This window comes from Rhinichthys klamathensis, unplaced genomic scaffold (assembly GCF_029890125.1).
Source record: "Rhinichthys klamathensis goyatoka isolate OS25496 unplaced genomic scaffold, OSU_Roscu_1.1 h1tg000095l_1, whole genome shotgun sequence".
NCBI classification, from domain to species: Eukaryota; Metazoa; Chordata; class Actinopteri; order Cypriniformes; family Leuciscidae; genus Rhinichthys; species Rhinichthys klamathensis.
The window spans coordinates 2,060,416-2,075,691 of NW_026606634.1; the positions used below are offsets into that span (position 1 = coordinate 2,060,416).

The window sequence follows — 15,276 nt, forward strand, 5'->3', positions numbered from 1 at the left end:
ATACAGACGAATTTAAGAAAATTCCTGGAACTTTTTTTAACTTTGAAAATGTTTATTTGAAAGGTGGTGTAGCTCAGTGGTAGAGCATTTTACTGCAGATCAAGAGGTTCCCGGTTCAAATCCAAGTGCCCCCTTTATCATGTCCCAATCTGAATGTGATCTTTGGTACTGTTATGCTAGTTTCCAACAAGCCAATCACTTCATTCTTTTACCTTATACTGGTGTAGTTGAGAAAATTCCTGATATTTTTTTTTTACTTTGAAAATGTTTATTTGAAAGGGGGTATAGCTCAGTGGTAGAGCATTTGACTGCAGATCAAGAGGTCCCCGGTTCAAATCCGAGTGCCCCTTTTATCATGTCCCAATCTGAATGTGATCTTTGGTACTGTTATGCTAGTTTCCAACAAGCCAATCACTTCATTCTTTTACCTTATACAGACGAATTTAAGAAAATTCCTGGAACTTTTTTAACTTTGAAAAAAGGTCATTGAAAGGGGGTATAGCTCAGTGGTAGAGCATTTGACTGCAGATCAAGAGGTCCCCGGTTCAAATCCGAGTGACCCCTTTATCATGTCCCAATCTGAAAGTGATCTTTGGTACTGTTATGCTAGTTTCCAACAAGCCAATCACTTCATTCTTTTACCTTGTACAGACGAATTTAAGAAAATTCCTGGAACTTTTTTTAACTTTGAAAATGTTTATTTGAAAGGTGGTGTAGCTCAGTGGTAGAGCATTTTACTGCAGATCAAGAGGTTCCCGGTTCAAATCCGAGTGCCCCCTTTATCATGTCCCAATCTGAATGTGATCTTTGGTACTGTTATGCTGGTTTCCAACAAGCCAATCACCTCATTATTTTACCTTATACAGACGAATTTAAGAAAATTGTGATCTTTGGTACTGTTATGCTAGTTTCCAACAAGCCAATCACTTCATTCTTTTACCTTATACAGACGAATTTAAGAAAATTGTGATCTTTGGTACTGTTATGCTAGTTTCCAACAAGCCAATCACTTCATTCTTTTACCTTATACAGACGAATTTAAGAAAATTCCTGGAACTTTTTTAACTTTGAAAAAAGGTCATTGAGAGGGGGTATAGCTCAGTTGTAGAGCATTTGACTGCAGATCAAGAGGTCCCCGAATCAAATCCGAGTGCCCCCTTTATCATGTCCCAATCTGAATGTGATCTTTGGTACTGTTATGCTAGTTTCCAACAAGCCAATCACTTCATTCTTTTACCTTATACAGACGAATTTAAGAAAATTCCTGGAACTTTTTTAACTTTGAAAAAAGGTCATTGTAAGGGGGTATAGCTCAGTGGTAGAGCATTTGACTGCAGATCAAGAGGTCCCCGGTTCAAATCCGAGTGCCCCCTTTATCATGTCCCAATCTGAATGTGATCTTTGGTACTATTATGCTAGTTTCCAACAAGCCAATCACTTCATTCTTTTACCTTATACAGACGAATTTAAGAAAATTCCTCAGAATTATTTTTTGAAAGTGGGTATAGCTCAGTGGTAGAGCATTTGACTGCAGATCAAGAGGTCCCCGGTTCAAATCCGAGTGCCCCCTTTATCATGTCCCAATTTGAATGTGATCTTTGGTACTGTTATGCTAGTTTCCAACAAGCCAATCACTTCATTCTTTTACCTTATACAGACGAATTTAAGAAAATTGTGATCTTTGGTACTGTTATGCTAGTTTCCAACAAGCCAATCACTTCATTCTTTTACCTTATACAGACGAATTTAAGAAAATTCCGCGGATTTTTTTTTTTTTACTTTAAAAAATTGATCTAAAAGGGGGTATAGCTCAGTGGTAGAGCATTTGACTGCAGATCAAGAGGTCCCCGGTTCAAATCCGAGTGCCCCCTTTATCATGTCCCAATCCGAATGTGATCTTTGGTACTGTTATGCTAGTTTCCAACAAGCCAATCACTTCATTCTTTTACCTTATACAGACAAATTTTAGAAAATTCCTCAGATTTTTTTTTTTACTTTGAAAAATTTATCTGAAAGGGGGTATAGCTCAGTGGCAGAGCATTTGCCTGCAGATCAAGAGTCCCAATCTTTATCATCCCTTTATCATGTCCCAATCTTAATGTGATCTTTTGTACTGTTAAGCTAGTTTCCAACAAGCCAATCACTTCATTCTTTTACCTTATACAGACGAATTTAAGAAAATTCCTGGAACTTTTTTAACTTTGAAAAAAGGTAATTGAAAGGGGGTATAGCTCAGTGGTAGAGCATTTGACTGCAGATCAAGAGGTCCCCGGTTCAAATCCGAGTGCCCCCTTTATCATGTCCCAATCTGAATGTGATCTTTGGTACTGTTATGCTAGTTTCCAACAAGCCAATCACTTCATTCTTTTACCTTATACAGACGAATTTAAGAAAATTCCTGGAACTTTTTTTAACTTTGAAAATGTTTATTTGAAAGGTGGTGTAGCTCAGTGGTAGAGCATTTTACTGCAGATCAAGAGGTTCCCGGTTCAAATCCGAGTGCCCCCTTTATCATGTCCCAATCTGAATGTGATCTTTGGTACTGTTATGCTGGTTTCCAACAAGCCAATCACTTCATTCTTTTACCTTATACAGACGAATTTAAGAAAATTGTGATCTTTGGTACTGTTATGCTAGTTTCCAACAAGCCAATCACTTCCTTCTTTTACCTTATACAGACGAATTTAAGAAAATTGTGATCTTTGGTACTGTTATGCTAGTTTCCAACAAGCCAATCACTTCATTCTTTTACCTTATACAGACGAATTTAAGAAAATTCCTGGAACTTTTTTAACTTTGAAAAAAGGTCATTGAGAGGGGGTATAGCTCAGTTGTAGAGCATTTGACTGCAGATCAAGAGGTCCCCGAATCAAATCCGAGTGCCCCTTTTATCATGTCCCAATCTGAATGTGATCTTTGGTACTGTTATGCTAGTTTCCAACAAGCCAATCACTTCATTCTTTTACCTTATACAGACGAATTTAAGAAAATTCCTGGAACTTTTTTAACTTTGAAAAAAGGTAATTGAAAGGGGGTATAGCTCAGTGGTAGAGCATTTGACTGCAGATCAAGAGGTCCCCGGTTCAAATCCGAGTGCCCCCTTTATCATGTCCCAATCTGAATGTGATATTTGGTACTGTTATGCTAGTTTCCAACAAGCCAATCACTTCATTCTTTTACCTTATACAGACGAATTTAAGAAAATTCCTGGAACTTTTTTTAACTTTGAAAATGTTTATTTGAAAGGTGGTGTAGCTCAGTGGTAGAGCATTTTACTGCAGATCAAGAGGTTCCCGGTTCAAATCCGAGTGCCCCCTTTATCATGTCCCAATCTGAATGTGATCTTTGGTACTGTTATGCTGGTTTCCAACAAGCCAATCACTTCATTCTTTTACCTTATACAGACGAATTTAAGAAAATTGTGATCTTTGGTACTGTTATGCTAGTTTCCAACAAGCCAATCACTTCCTTCTTTTACCTTATACAGACGAATTTAAGAAAATTGTGATCTTTGGTACTGTTATGCTAGTTTCCAACAAGCCAATCACTTCATTCTTTTACCTTATACAGACGAATTTAAGAAAATTCCTGGAACTTTTTTAACTTTGAAAAAAGGTCATTGAGAGGGGGTATAGCTCAGTGGTGGAGCATTTGACTGCAGATCAAGAGGTCCCCGGTTCAAATCCGAGTGCCCCCTTTATCATGTCCCAATTTGAATGTGATCTTTGGTACTGTTATGCTAGTTTCCAACAAGCCAATCACTTCATTCTTTTACCTTATACTGGTGTAGTTGAGAAAATTCCTGATATTTTTTTGTTTACTTTGAAAAATTTGATTTGAAAGGGGGTATAGCTCAGTGGTAGAGCATTTGACTGCAGATCAAGAGGTCCCCGGTTCAAATCCGAGTGCCCCCTTTATCATGTCCCAATTTGAATGTGATCTTTGGTACTGTTATGCTAGTTTCCAACAAGCCAATCACTTCATTCTTTTACCTTATACTGGTGTAGTTGAGAAAATTCCTGATATTTTTTTGTTTACTTTGAAAAATTTGATTTGAAAGGGGGTATAGCTCAGTGGTAGAGCATTTGACTGCAGATCAAGAGGTCCCCGGTTCAAATCCGAGTGCCCCCTTTATCATGTCCCAATTTGAATGTGATCTTTGGTACTGTTATGCTAGTTTCCAACAAGCCAATCACTTCATTCTTTTACCTTATACAGACGAATTTAAGAACTTTTTTAACTTTGAAAAAAGGTCATTGAAAGGGGGTATAGCTCAGTTGTAGAGCATTTGACTGCTCTATAACTGACTCTTGACTGCAGATCAAGAGGTCCCCGGTTCAAATCCGAGTGCCCCCTATATCATGTCTCAATCTGAATGTGATCTTTGGTACTGTTATGCTAGTTTCCAACAAGCCAATCACTTCATTCTTTTACTTTATACAGACGAATTTAAGAAAATTCCTGGAACTTTTTTAACTTTGAAAAAAGGTCTTTGAGAGGGGGTATAGCTCAGTGGTAGAGCATTTGACTGCAGATCAAGAGGTCCCCGGCTCAAATCCGAGTGCCCCCTTTGCATGTCCAACTCCGACCAACTCTTTGGTGCTGATATCCTAGTTCACAAGAAAAACACTTTGTTATTTTCCTTCTACAGACGAATTTAAGAAAATTACTGGAACTTTTTTAACTTTGAAAAAAGGTCATTGAAAGGGGGTATAGCTCAGTGGTAGAGCATTTGACGGCAGATCAAGAGGTCCCCCTTTATCATGTCCCAATTTGAATGTGATCTCTGGTACTCTTATAGTTTCCAACAAGCCAATCACTTCATTCGTTTTCCTTATACTGGTGTAGTTGAGAAAATTCCTGATATTTTTTTGTTTACTTTTAAAATGTTTATTGGAAAGGGGGTATAGCTCAGTGGTAGAGCATTTGACTGCAGATCAAGAGGTCCCCGGTTCAAATCCGAGTGCCCCTTTTATCATGTCCCAATCTGAATGTGATCTTTGGTACTGTTATGCTAGTTTCCAACAAGCCAATCACTTCCTTCTTTTACCTTATACAGACGAATTTAAGAAAATTGTGATCTTTGGTACTGTTATGCTAGTTTCCAACAAGCCAATCACTTCATTCTTTTACCTTATACAGACGAATTTAAGAAAATTCCTGGAACTTTTTTAACTTTGAAAAAAGGTCATTGAGAGGGGGTATAGCTCAGTGGTAGAGCATTTGACTGCAGATCAAGAGGTCCCCGGTTCAAATCCGAGTGCCCCCTTTATCATGTCCCAATTTGAATGTGATCTTTGGTACTGTTATGCTAGTTTCCAACAAGCCAATCACTTCATTCTTTTACCTTATACTGGTGTAGTTGAGAAAATTCCTGATATTTTTTTGTTTACTTTGAAAAATTTGATTTGAAAGGGGGTATAGCTCAGTGGTAGAGCATTTGACTGCAGATCAAGAGGTCCCCGGTTCAAATCCGAGTGCCCCCTTTATCATGTCCCAATTTGAATGTGATCTTTGGTACTGTTATGCTAGTTTCCAACAAGCCAATCACTTCATTCTTTTACCTTATACTGGTGTAGTTGAGAAAATTCCTGATATTTTTTTGTTTACTTTGAAAAATTTGATTTGAAAGGGGGTATAGCTCAGTGGTAGAGCATTTGACTGCAGATCAAGAGGTCCCCGGTTCAAATCCGAGTGCCCCCTTTATCATGTCCCAATTTGAATGTGATCTTTGGTACTGTTATGCTAGTTTCCAACAAGCCAATCACTTCATTCTTTTACCTTATACTGGTGTAGTTGAGAAAATTCCTGATATTTTTTTGTTTACTTTGAAAAATTTGATTTGAAAGGGGGTATAGCTCAGTGGTAGAGCATTTGACTGCAGATCAAGAGGTCCCCGGTTCAAATCCGAGTGCCCCCTTTATCATGTCCCAATTTGAATGTGATCTTTGGTACTGTTATGCTAGTTTCCAACAAGCCAATCACTTCATTCTTTTACCTTATACAGACGAATTTAAGAACTTTTTTAACTTTGAAAAAAGGTCATTGAAAGGGGGTATAGCTCAGTTGTAGAGCATTTGACTGCTCTATAACTGACTCTTGACTGCAGATCAAGAGGTCCCCGGTTCAAATCCGAGTGCCCCCTATATCATGTCTCAATCTGAATGTGATCTTTGGTACTGTTATGCTAGTTTCCAACAAGCCAATCACTTCATTCTTTTACTTTATACAGACGAATTTAAGAAAATTCCTGGAACTTTTTTAACTTTGAAAAAAGGTCATTGAGAGGGGGTATAGCTCAGTTGTAGAGCATTTGACTGCAGATCAAGAGGTCCCCGAATCAAATCCGAGTGCCCCTTTTATCATGTCCCAATCTGAATGTGATCTTTGGTACTGTTATGCTAGTTTCCAACAAGCCAATCACTTCATTCTTTTACCTTATACAGACGAATTTAAGAAAATTCCTGGAACTTTTTTAACTTTGAAAAAAGGTAATTGAAAGGGGGTATAGCTCAGTGGTAGAGCATTTGACTGCAGATCAAGAGGTCCCCGGTTCAAATCCGAGTGCCCCCCTTTATCATGTCCCAATCTGAATGTGATATTTGGTACTGTTATGCTAGTTTCCAACAAGCCAATCACTTCATTCTTTTACCTTATACAGACGAATTTAAGAAAATTCCTGGAACTTTTTTTAACTTTGAAAATGTTTATTTGAAAGGTGGTGTAGCTCAGTGGTAGAGCATTTTACTGCAGATCAAGAGGTTCCCGGTTCAAATCCGAGTGCCCCCTTTATCATGTCCCAATCTGAATGTGATCTTTGGTACTGTTATGCTGGTTTCCAACAAGCCAATCACTTCATTCTTTTACCTTATACAGACGAATTTAAGAAAATTGTGATCTTTGGTACTGTTATGCTAGTTTCCAACAAGCCAATCACTTCCTTCTTTTACCTTATACAGACGAATTTAAGAAAATTGTGATCTTTGGTACTGTTATGCTAGTTTCCAACAAGCCAATCACTTCATTCTTTTACCTTATACAGACGAATTTAAGAAAATTCCTGGAACTTTTTTAACTTTGAAAAAAGGTCATTGAGAGGGGGTATAGCTCAGTGGTAGAGCATTTGACTGCAGATCAAGAGGTCCCCGGTTCAAATCCGAGTGCCCCCTTTGTCATGTCCCAATTTGAATGTGATCTTTGGTACTGTAATGCTAGTTTCCAACAAGCCAATCACTTCATTCTTTTACCTTATACTGGTGTAGTTGAGAAAATTCCTGATATTTTTTTGTTTACTTTGAAAAATTTGATTTGAAAGGGGGTATAGCTCAGTGGTAGAGCATTTGACTGCAGATCAAGAGGTCCCCGGTTCAAATCCGAGTGCCCCCTTTATCATGTCCCAATTTGAATGTGATCTTTGGTACTGTTATGCTAGTTTCCAACAAGCCAATCACTTCATTCTTTTACCTTATACAGACGAATTTAAGAAAATTCCTGGAACTTTTTTAACTTTGAAAAAAGGTCATTGAGAGGGGGTATAGCTCAGTTGTAGAGCATTTGACTGCAGATCAAGAGGTCCCCGAATCAAATCCGAGTGCCCCTTTTATCATGTCCCAATCTGAATGTGATCTTTGGTACTGTTATGCTAGTTTCCAACAAGCCAATCACTTCATTCTTTTACCTTATACAGACGAATTTAAGAAAATTCCTGGAACTTTTTTAACTTTGAAAAAAGGTAATTGAAAGGGGGTATAGCTCAGTGGTAGAGCATTTGACTGCAGATCAAGAGGTCCCCGGTTCAAATCCGAGTGCCCCCTTTATCATGTCCCAATCTGAATGTGATATTTGGTACTGTTATGCTAGTTTCCAACAAGCCAATCACTTCATTCTTTTACCTTATACAGACGAATTTAAGAAAATTCCTGGAACTTTTTTTAACTTTGAAAATGTTTATTTGAAAGGTGGTGTAGCTCAGTGGTAGAGCATTTTACTGCAGATCAAGAGGTTCCCGGTTCAAATCCGAGTGCCCCCTTTATCATGTCCCAATCTGAATGTGATCTTTGGTACTGTTATGCTGGTTTCCAACAAGCCAATCACTTCATTCTTTTACCTTATACAGACGAATTTAAGAAAATTGTGATCTTTGGTACTGTTATGCTAGTTTCCAACAAGCCAATCACTTCCTTCTTTTACCTTATACAGACGAATTTAAGAAAATTGTGATCTTTGGTACTGTTATGCTAGTTTCCAACAAGCCAATCACTTCATTCTTTTACCTTATACAGACGAATTTAAGAAAATTCCTGGAACTTTTTTAACTTTGAAAAAAGGTCATTGAGAGGGGGTATAGCTCAGTGGTAGAGCATTTGACTGCAGATCAAGAGGTCCCCGGTTCAAATCCGAGTGCCCCCTTTATCATGTCCCAATTTGAATGTGATCTTTGGTACTGTTATGCTAGTTTCCAACAAGCCAATCACTTCATTCTTTTACCTTATACTGGTGTAGTTGAGAAAATTCCTGATATTTTTTTGTTTACTTTGAAAAATTTGATTTGAAAGGGGGTATAGCTCAGTGGTAGAGCATTTGACTGCAGATCAAGAGGTCCCCGGTTCAAATCCGAGTGCCCCCTTTATCATGTCCCAATTTGAATGTGATCTTTGGTACTGTTATGCTAGTTTCCAACAAGCCAATCACTTCATTCTTTTACCTTATACTGGTGTAGTTGAGAAAATTCCTGATATTTTTTTGTTTACTTTGAAAAATTTGATTTGAAAGGGGGTATAGCTCAGTGGTAGAGCATTTGACTGCAGATCAAGAGGTCCCCGGTTCAAATCCGAGTGCCCCCTTTATCATGTCCCAATTTGAATGTGATCTTTGGTACTGTTATGCTAGTTTCCAACAAGCCAATCACTTCATTCTTTTACCTTATACAGACGAATTTAAGAACTTTTTTAACTTTGAAAAAAGGTCATTGAAAGGGGGTATAGCTCAGTTGTAGAGCATTTGACTGCTCTATAACTGACTCTTGACTGCAGATCAAGAGGTCCCCGGTTCAAATCCGAGTGCCCCCTATATCATGTCTCAATCTGAATGTGATCTTTGGTACTGTTATGCTAGTTTCCAACAAGCCAATCACTTCATTCTTTTACTTTATACAGACGAATTTAAGAAAATTCCTGGAACTTTTTTAACTTTGAAAAAAGGTCTTTGAGAGGGGGTATAGCTCAGTGGTAGAGCATTTGACTGCAGATCAAGAGGTCCCCGGCTCAAATCCGAGTGCCCCCTTTGCATGTCCAACTCCGACCAACTCTTTGGTGCTGATATCCTAGTTCACAAGAAAAACACTTTGTTATTTTCCTTCTACAGACGAATTTAAGAAAATTACTGGAACTTTTTTAACTTTGAAAAAAGGTCATTGAAAGGGGGTATAGCTCAGTGGTAGAGCATTTGACGGCAGATCAAGAGGTCCCCCTTTATCATGTCCCAATTTGAATGTGATCTCTGGTACTCTTATAGTTTCCAACAAGCCAATCACTTCATTCGTTTTCCTTATACTGGTGTAGTTGAGAAAATTCCTGATATTTTTTTGTTTACTTTTAAAATGTTTATTGGAAAGGGGGTATAGCTCAGTGGTAGAGCATTTGACTGCAGATCAAGAGGTCCCCGGTTCAAATCCGAGTGCCCCTTTTATCATGTCCCAATCTGAATGTGATCTTTGGTACTGTTATGCTAGTTTCCAACAAGCCAATCACTTCATTCTTTTACCTTATACTGGTGTAGTTGAGAAAATTCCTGATATTTTTTTTTTACTTTGAAAATGTTTATTTGAAAGGGGGTATAGCTCAGTGGTAGAGCATTTGACTGCAGATCAAGAGGTCCCCGGTTCAAATCCGAGTGCCCCTTTTATCATGTCCCAATCTGAATGTGATCTTTGGTACTGTTATGCTAGTTTCCAACAAGCCAATCACTTCATTCTTTTACCTTATACAGACGAATTTAAGAAAATTCCTGGAACTTTTTTAACTTTGAAAAAAGGTAATTGAAAGGGGGTATAGCTCAGTGGTAGAGCATTTGACTGCAGATCAAGAGGTCCCCGGTTCAAATCCGAGTGCCCCCTCTATCATGTCCCAATCTGAATGTGATCTTTGGTACTGTTATGCTAGTTTCCAACAAGCCAATCACTTCATTCTTTTACCTTATACTGGTGTAGTTGAGAAAATTCCTGATATTTTTTTTTTACTTTGAAAATGTTTATTTGAAAGGGGGTATAGCTCAGTGGTAGAGCATTTGACTGCAGATCAAGAGGTCCCCGGTTCAAATCCGAGTGCCCCTTTTATCATGTCCCAATCTGAATGTGATCTTTGGTACTGTTATGCTAGTTTCCAACAAGCCAATCACTTCATTCTTTTACCTTATACAGACGAATTTAAGAAAATTCCTGGAACTTTTTTAACTTTGAAAAAAGCTCATTGAAAGGGGGTATAGCTCAGTGGTAGAGCATTTGACTGCAGATCAAGAGGTCCCCGGTTCAAATCCGAGTGACCCCTTTATCATGTCCCAATCTGAAAGTGATCTTTGGTACTGTTATGCTAGTTTCCAACAAGCCAATCACTTCATTCTTTTACCTTGTACAGACGAATTTAAGAAAATTCCTGGAACTTTTTTTAACTTTGAAAATGTTTATTTGAAAGGTGGTGTAGCTCAGTGGTAGAGCATTTTACTGCAGATCAAGAGGTTCCCGGTTCAAATCCGAGTGCCCCCTTTATCATGTCCCAATCTGAATGTGATCTTTGGTACTGTTATGCTGGTTTCCAACAAGCCAATCACCTCATTATTTTACCTTATACAGACGAATTTAAGAAAATTGTGATCTTTGGTACTGTTATGCTAGTTTCCAACAAGCCAATCACTTCATTCTTTTACCTTATACAGACGAATTTAAGAAAATTGTGATCTTTGGTACTGTTATGCTAGTTTCCAACAAGCCAATCACTTCATTCTTTTACCTTATACAGACGAATTTAAGAAAATTCCTGGAACTTTTTTAACTTTGAAAAAAGGTCATTGAGAGGGGTTATAGCTCAGTTGTAGAGCATTTGACTGCAGATCAAGAGGTCCCCGAATCAAATCCGAGTGCCCCCTTTATCATGTCCCAATCTGAATGTGATCTTTGGTACTGTTATGCTAGTTTCCAACAAGCCAATCACTTCATTCTTTTACCTTATACAGACGAATTTAAGAAAATTCCTGGAACTTTTTTTAACTTTGAAAATGTTTATTTGAAAGGTGGTGTAGCTCAGTGGTAGAGCATTTTACTGCAGATCAAGAGGTTCCCGGTTCAAATCCGAGTGCCCCCTTTATCATGTCCCAATCTGAATGTGATCTTTGGTACTGTTATGCTGGTTTCCAACAAGCCAATCACTTCATTCTTTTACCTTATACAGACGAATTTAAGAAAATTGTGATCTTTGGTACTGTTATGCTAGTTTCCAACAAGCCAATCACTTCCTTCTTTTACCTTATACAGACGAATTTAAGAAAATTGTGATCTTTGGTACTGTTATGCTAGTTTCCAACAAGCCAATCACTTCATTCTTTTACCTTATACAGACGAATTTAAAAAAATTCCTGGAACTTTTTTAACTTTGAAAAAAGGTCATTGAGAGGGGGTATAGCTCAGTTGTAGAGCATTTGACTGCAGATCAAGAGGTCCCCGGTTCAAATCCGAGTGCACTCTTTATCATGTCCCAATCTGAATGTGATCTTTGGTACTGTTATGCTAGTTTCCAACAAGCCAATCACTTCATTCTTTTACCTTATACTGGTGTAGTTGAGAAAATTCCTGATATTTTTTTTTTACTTTGAAAATGTTTATTTGAAAGGTGGTATAGCTCAGTGGTAGAGCGTTTGACTGCAGATCAAGAGGTCCCCGGTTCAAATCCGAGTGCCCCCTTTATCATGTCCCAATCTGAATGTGATCTTTGGTACTGTTATGCTAGTTTCCAACAAGCCAATCACTTCATTCTTTTACCTTATACAGACGAATTTAAGAAAATTCCTGGAACTTTTTTAACTTTGAAAAAAGGTAATTGAAAGGGGGTATAGCTCAGTGGTAGAGCATTTGACTGCAGATCAAGAGGTCCCCGGTTCAAATCCGAGTGCCCCCTTTATCATGTCCCAATCTGAATGTGATCTTTGGTACTGTTATGCTAGTTTCCAACAAGCCAATCACTTCATTCTTTTACCTTATACAGACGAATTTAAGAAAATTCCTGGAACTTTTTTTAACTTTGAAAATGTTTATTTGAAAGGTGGTGTAGCTCAGTGGTAGAGCATTTTACTGCAGATCAAGAGGTTCCCGGTTCAAATCCGAGTGCCCCCTTTATCATGTCCCAATCTTGTGACTTGGTGACTTGGACTCGAGTCGCTATTTTTATGACTTGTGACTTGACTTGACATAAAATGAAATACTTGAGACTTGACTCAGACTTGGAAGTTAAAGACTCGGGACTTGACTTGACTTGAGACACGATGACTTGAATGACTTGAGTGTTAATCACATCATGTTTTCAGTTTGAATATAAAATATATAAATAATTTTTTTTTTTAAGTTGATCACGACACTATCATCAGTCATACCCTCTCGTACCTTACGCACACCACGCCCACTTAGATCCGATATCACATCAAAATGTCGGCCGGAGGGCTACCGAGGGTCATTGCTTTCGGCTTCAAGAATTATTCACACGATGGCAAAAGACGAACAGCGCTTTGCAAGACATACAACATTAACATTGCGGACAGCCAGACGACAACCTCCATTTCGTCCGTCATTTGAAGAGCCATTCTGCCCAGTAAGTGCTTGTCAATTTGTTAATGTTAGATGGTAGTTAGCTAATGTAATAGCTAAAGTAGCCATTAACCCTTTCACAAGTAAGTTTAAACTATTCTAACTGATCCCCCAGCGTGAGTTTTTCTAGGCGACCGTTATTTAGAACCTGTCACTCACTTTAATGTTTTCATGGTGACGCGTCATTGCTTGTCACGTGACACAGCGCAACCAGAACACAGCGCTGAATGAATTATCTGCTTTTATGTAATTTTTCCTGTTTTATTCAAAATGTTCACAAATGTATTAGCTATAACATGCAACACTGATATTCAGATTGTCAAATATGTGCAAGTGGATGTGTTTTGTTGTTTAAACACCTTTATAATGATCACGTTAGTTGAGCTATATGTGCGAATGGGCGGTGCCATGTTAACGTTAGTTTACAACACGTCAATTTCTCAACTTCTCACGAAATACATGAAAGTAAGTGACCGGTGAACTGGGAGAAGAATAGGGTAAAATGTAAAGCTACTTACACAATGTGTATCTGATATGAATAAAACGTGCGTCTTATTATAATGGAAATGATTATTATTGACGCTTCCATAGACATCAGTGTATATTTTACAAACTACAAATATATTTTTTTGCTAGTAGTTATGTGTATTTAAATGTCTGAAACCTAAAATAAAAATGATGTGGTTGAAAACACTGAACAGTTCTGATATATGACAGCACTGAGAGCGTATGTCTCTGGCTCAGCGCCAGCCAACGCGTTTGAATTCATTGATAAATAACTTACACGAAGCAGAAGAGTGGGTCATATGTCTAATGCTTTTTGAAAACTTAAGGCTTTCTTCTTCATAAAAGAAGTCGGACATCACATTTTTGTATACATTTTTATTTCTTTAAATTAGTAAGCTACAGGACACCATCTTTCAAAACATGACCTGCGCGAAAGAGAAAAGTGAATGAATGTGTCATTGTTCCCAAATGCACTTCCGAATGCGCCTCTGTTCATTTCAAACCAAACTGACGCCCATAGATCAAAATCTGCTGGTAAAATTACAATAATAAGGTGACTTGACTTGGACTTGACTTGACTTGACCTACTACAAGGCTTGACTTGACTTGACTTGACATAACCTGTGACTTGACTTGACTTGACTTGACTTGCCCAGGAAAAAAATACTTGGGACTTACTTGAGACTTGAAGGTTAAGACTTGAGACTTACTTGAGACTTGCCCATGTGTGACTTGGTCCCATCTCTGCCTTATACAGACGAATTTAAGAAAATTGTGATCTTTGGTACTGTTATGCTAGTTTCCAACAAGCCAATCACTTCATTCTTTTACCTTATACAGACGAATTTAAGAAAATTCCTCAGATTTTTTTTTTTTTACTTTTAATAAATTTATCTACAAGGGGGTATAGCTCAGTGGTAGAGCATTTGACTGCAGATCAAGAGGTCCCCGGTTCAAATCCGAGTGTCCCCTTTGCGTGTCCAACTCCGACCAACTATTTGGTGCTGATATCCTAGTTCACAAGCAAAACACTTTGTTATTTTCCTTCTACAGACGAATTTAAGAAAATTACTGGAACTTTTTTAACTTTGAAAAAAGATAATCGAAAGGGGGTATCGCTCAGTGGTAGAGCATTTGACTGCAGATTAAGAGGACCTCGGTTCAAATCCGAGTGCCCCCTTTTCATGTCCCAATTTGAATGTGATCTTTGGTACTGTTATGCTAATTTCCAACAAGCCAATCACTTCATTCTTTTAACTTATACTGGTGTAGTTGAGAAAACTCCTGATATTTTTTTTTTTACTTTGGAAATGTTTATTTGAAAAGGGTATAGCTCAGTGGTAGAGCATTTGACTGCAGATCAAGAGTTCCCTGTTTTTTTTTTTTTTTACTTTGAAAATGTTTATTTGAAAGGGGGTATAGCTCAGTGGTAGAGCATTTGACTGCAGATCAAGAGGTCCCCGGTTCAAATCCGAGTGCCCCCTTTATCATGTCTCAATCTGAATGTGATCTTTGGGACTGTTATGCTAGTTTCCAACAAGCCAATCACTTCATTCTTTTACCTTATACAGACGAATTTAAGAAAATTCCTGAAACTTTTTTTAACTTTGAAAATGGTTATTTGAAAGGGGGTATAGCTCAGTGGTAGAGCATTTTACTGCAGATCAAGAGGTCCCCGGTTCAAATCCGAGTGCCCCCTTTATCATGTCCCAATCTGAATGTGATCTTTGGTACTGTTATGCTAGTTTCCAACAAGCCAATCACATCATTCGTTTTCCTTATACTGGTGTAGTTGAGAAAATTCCTGATATTTTTTTGTTTACTTTGAAAATGTTTGTTTGAAAGGGGGTATAGCTCAGTGGTAGAGCATTTTACTGCAGATCAAGAGGTCCCCGGTTCAAATCCGAGTGCCCCCTTTATCA

General features: G+C 38.0%; 34 non-coding genes across 34 annotated transcripts; all 34 read left to right on the top strand.

Annotated features, from left to right (window-relative positions):
• The first annotated feature begins 278 nt into the window (after positions 1-278).
• trnac-gca (transfer RNA cysteine (anticodon GCA)) lies at positions 279-350 on the top strand. The gene has a single exon. It is a non-coding gene; the product is annotated as a tRNA-Cys (tRNA).
• Positions 351-492: 142 nt separating this feature from the next.
• Positions 493-564, top strand: trnac-gca (transfer RNA cysteine (anticodon GCA)). The gene has a single exon. It is a non-coding gene; the product is annotated as a tRNA-Cys (tRNA).
• A 737-nt stretch (positions 565-1,301) lies between these two features.
• Positions 1,302-1,373, top strand: trnac-gca (transfer RNA cysteine (anticodon GCA)). The gene has a single exon. It is a non-coding gene; the product is annotated as a tRNA-Cys (tRNA).
• Positions 1,374-1,498: 125 nt separating this feature from the next.
• On the top strand, positions 1,499-1,570 carry trnac-gca (transfer RNA cysteine (anticodon GCA)). Its single transcript has one exon. It is a non-coding gene; the product is annotated as a tRNA-Cys (tRNA).
• A 229-nt stretch (positions 1,571-1,799) lies between these two features.
• On the top strand, positions 1,800-1,871 carry trnac-gca (transfer RNA cysteine (anticodon GCA)). The gene has a single exon. It is a non-coding gene; the product is annotated as a tRNA-Cys (tRNA).
• A 350-nt stretch (positions 1,872-2,221) lies between these two features.
• Positions 2,222-2,293, top strand: trnac-gca (transfer RNA cysteine (anticodon GCA)). Its single transcript has one exon. It is a non-coding gene; the product is annotated as a tRNA-Cys (tRNA).
• Positions 2,294-3,030: 737 nt separating this feature from the next.
• Positions 3,031-3,102, top strand: trnac-gca (transfer RNA cysteine (anticodon GCA)). The gene has a single exon. It is a non-coding gene; the product is annotated as a tRNA-Cys (tRNA).
• A 523-nt stretch (positions 3,103-3,625) lies between these two features.
• Positions 3,626-3,697, top strand: trnac-gca (transfer RNA cysteine (anticodon GCA)). Its single transcript has one exon. It is a non-coding gene; the product is annotated as a tRNA-Cys (tRNA).
• Positions 3,698-3,842: 145 nt separating this feature from the next.
• trnac-gca (transfer RNA cysteine (anticodon GCA)) lies at positions 3,843-3,914 on the top strand. Its single transcript has one exon. It is a non-coding gene; the product is annotated as a tRNA-Cys (tRNA).
• Positions 3,915-4,059: 145 nt separating this feature from the next.
• On the top strand, positions 4,060-4,131 carry trnac-gca (transfer RNA cysteine (anticodon GCA)). Its single transcript has one exon. It is a non-coding gene; the product is annotated as a tRNA-Cys (tRNA).
• A 367-nt stretch (positions 4,132-4,498) lies between these two features.
• Positions 4,499-4,570, top strand: trnac-gca (transfer RNA cysteine (anticodon GCA)). The gene has a single exon. It is a non-coding gene; the product is annotated as a tRNA-Cys (tRNA).
• A 330-nt stretch (positions 4,571-4,900) lies between these two features.
• On the top strand, positions 4,901-4,972 carry trnac-gca (transfer RNA cysteine (anticodon GCA)). The gene has a single exon. It is a non-coding gene; the product is annotated as a tRNA-Cys (tRNA).
• Positions 4,973-5,197: 225 nt separating this feature from the next.
• On the top strand, positions 5,198-5,269 carry trnac-gca (transfer RNA cysteine (anticodon GCA)). Its single transcript has one exon. It is a non-coding gene; the product is annotated as a tRNA-Cys (tRNA).
• Positions 5,270-5,414: 145 nt separating this feature from the next.
• Positions 5,415-5,486, top strand: trnac-gca (transfer RNA cysteine (anticodon GCA)). The gene has a single exon. It is a non-coding gene; the product is annotated as a tRNA-Cys (tRNA).
• A 145-nt stretch (positions 5,487-5,631) lies between these two features.
• On the top strand, positions 5,632-5,703 carry trnac-gca (transfer RNA cysteine (anticodon GCA)). The gene has a single exon. It is a non-coding gene; the product is annotated as a tRNA-Cys (tRNA).
• A 145-nt stretch (positions 5,704-5,848) lies between these two features.
• Positions 5,849-5,920, top strand: trnac-gca (transfer RNA cysteine (anticodon GCA)). The gene has a single exon. It is a non-coding gene; the product is annotated as a tRNA-Cys (tRNA).
• Positions 5,921-6,501: 581 nt separating this feature from the next.
• Positions 6,502-6,573, top strand: trnac-gca (transfer RNA cysteine (anticodon GCA)). Its single transcript has one exon. It is a non-coding gene; the product is annotated as a tRNA-Cys (tRNA).
• A 524-nt stretch (positions 6,574-7,097) lies between these two features.
• On the top strand, positions 7,098-7,169 carry trnac-gca (transfer RNA cysteine (anticodon GCA)). Its single transcript has one exon. It is a non-coding gene; the product is annotated as a tRNA-Cys (tRNA).
• A 145-nt stretch (positions 7,170-7,314) lies between these two features.
• On the top strand, positions 7,315-7,386 carry trnac-gca (transfer RNA cysteine (anticodon GCA)). Its single transcript has one exon. It is a non-coding gene; the product is annotated as a tRNA-Cys (tRNA).
• A 356-nt stretch (positions 7,387-7,742) lies between these two features.
• On the top strand, positions 7,743-7,814 carry trnac-gca (transfer RNA cysteine (anticodon GCA)). The gene has a single exon. It is a non-coding gene; the product is annotated as a tRNA-Cys (tRNA).
• A 523-nt stretch (positions 7,815-8,337) lies between these two features.
• Positions 8,338-8,409, top strand: trnac-gca (transfer RNA cysteine (anticodon GCA)). The gene has a single exon. It is a non-coding gene; the product is annotated as a tRNA-Cys (tRNA).
• A 145-nt stretch (positions 8,410-8,554) lies between these two features.
• On the top strand, positions 8,555-8,626 carry trnac-gca (transfer RNA cysteine (anticodon GCA)). The gene has a single exon. It is a non-coding gene; the product is annotated as a tRNA-Cys (tRNA).
• Positions 8,627-8,771: 145 nt separating this feature from the next.
• trnac-gca (transfer RNA cysteine (anticodon GCA)) lies at positions 8,772-8,843 on the top strand. Its single transcript has one exon. It is a non-coding gene; the product is annotated as a tRNA-Cys (tRNA).
• A 367-nt stretch (positions 8,844-9,210) lies between these two features.
• trnac-gca (transfer RNA cysteine (anticodon GCA)) lies at positions 9,211-9,282 on the top strand. Its single transcript has one exon. It is a non-coding gene; the product is annotated as a tRNA-Cys (tRNA).
• Positions 9,283-9,612: 330 nt separating this feature from the next.
• trnac-gca (transfer RNA cysteine (anticodon GCA)) lies at positions 9,613-9,684 on the top strand. The gene has a single exon. It is a non-coding gene; the product is annotated as a tRNA-Cys (tRNA).
• A 144-nt stretch (positions 9,685-9,828) lies between these two features.
• trnac-gca (transfer RNA cysteine (anticodon GCA)) lies at positions 9,829-9,900 on the top strand. The gene has a single exon. It is a non-coding gene; the product is annotated as a tRNA-Cys (tRNA).
• A 142-nt stretch (positions 9,901-10,042) lies between these two features.
• Positions 10,043-10,114, top strand: trnac-gca (transfer RNA cysteine (anticodon GCA)). Its single transcript has one exon. It is a non-coding gene; the product is annotated as a tRNA-Cys (tRNA).
• A 144-nt stretch (positions 10,115-10,258) lies between these two features.
• trnac-gca (transfer RNA cysteine (anticodon GCA)) lies at positions 10,259-10,330 on the top strand. Its single transcript has one exon. It is a non-coding gene; the product is annotated as a tRNA-Cys (tRNA).
• A 142-nt stretch (positions 10,331-10,472) lies between these two features.
• On the top strand, positions 10,473-10,544 carry trnac-gca (transfer RNA cysteine (anticodon GCA)). Its single transcript has one exon. It is a non-coding gene; the product is annotated as a tRNA-Cys (tRNA).
• Positions 10,545-11,878: 1,334 nt separating this feature from the next.
• trnac-gca (transfer RNA cysteine (anticodon GCA)) lies at positions 11,879-11,950 on the top strand. The gene has a single exon. It is a non-coding gene; the product is annotated as a tRNA-Cys (tRNA).
• A 142-nt stretch (positions 11,951-12,092) lies between these two features.
• On the top strand, positions 12,093-12,164 carry trnac-gca (transfer RNA cysteine (anticodon GCA)). Its single transcript has one exon. It is a non-coding gene; the product is annotated as a tRNA-Cys (tRNA).
• Positions 12,165-14,254: 2,090 nt separating this feature from the next.
• On the top strand, positions 14,255-14,326 carry trnac-gca (transfer RNA cysteine (anticodon GCA)). The gene has a single exon. It is a non-coding gene; the product is annotated as a tRNA-Cys (tRNA).
• Positions 14,327-14,462: 136 nt separating this feature from the next.
• trnac-gca (transfer RNA cysteine (anticodon GCA)) lies at positions 14,463-14,534 on the top strand. The gene has a single exon. It is a non-coding gene; the product is annotated as a tRNA-Cys (tRNA).
• A 232-nt stretch (positions 14,535-14,766) lies between these two features.
• trnac-gca (transfer RNA cysteine (anticodon GCA)) lies at positions 14,767-14,838 on the top strand. Its single transcript has one exon. It is a non-coding gene; the product is annotated as a tRNA-Cys (tRNA).
• The last annotated feature ends 438 nt before the right edge of the window (positions 14,839-15,276 follow it).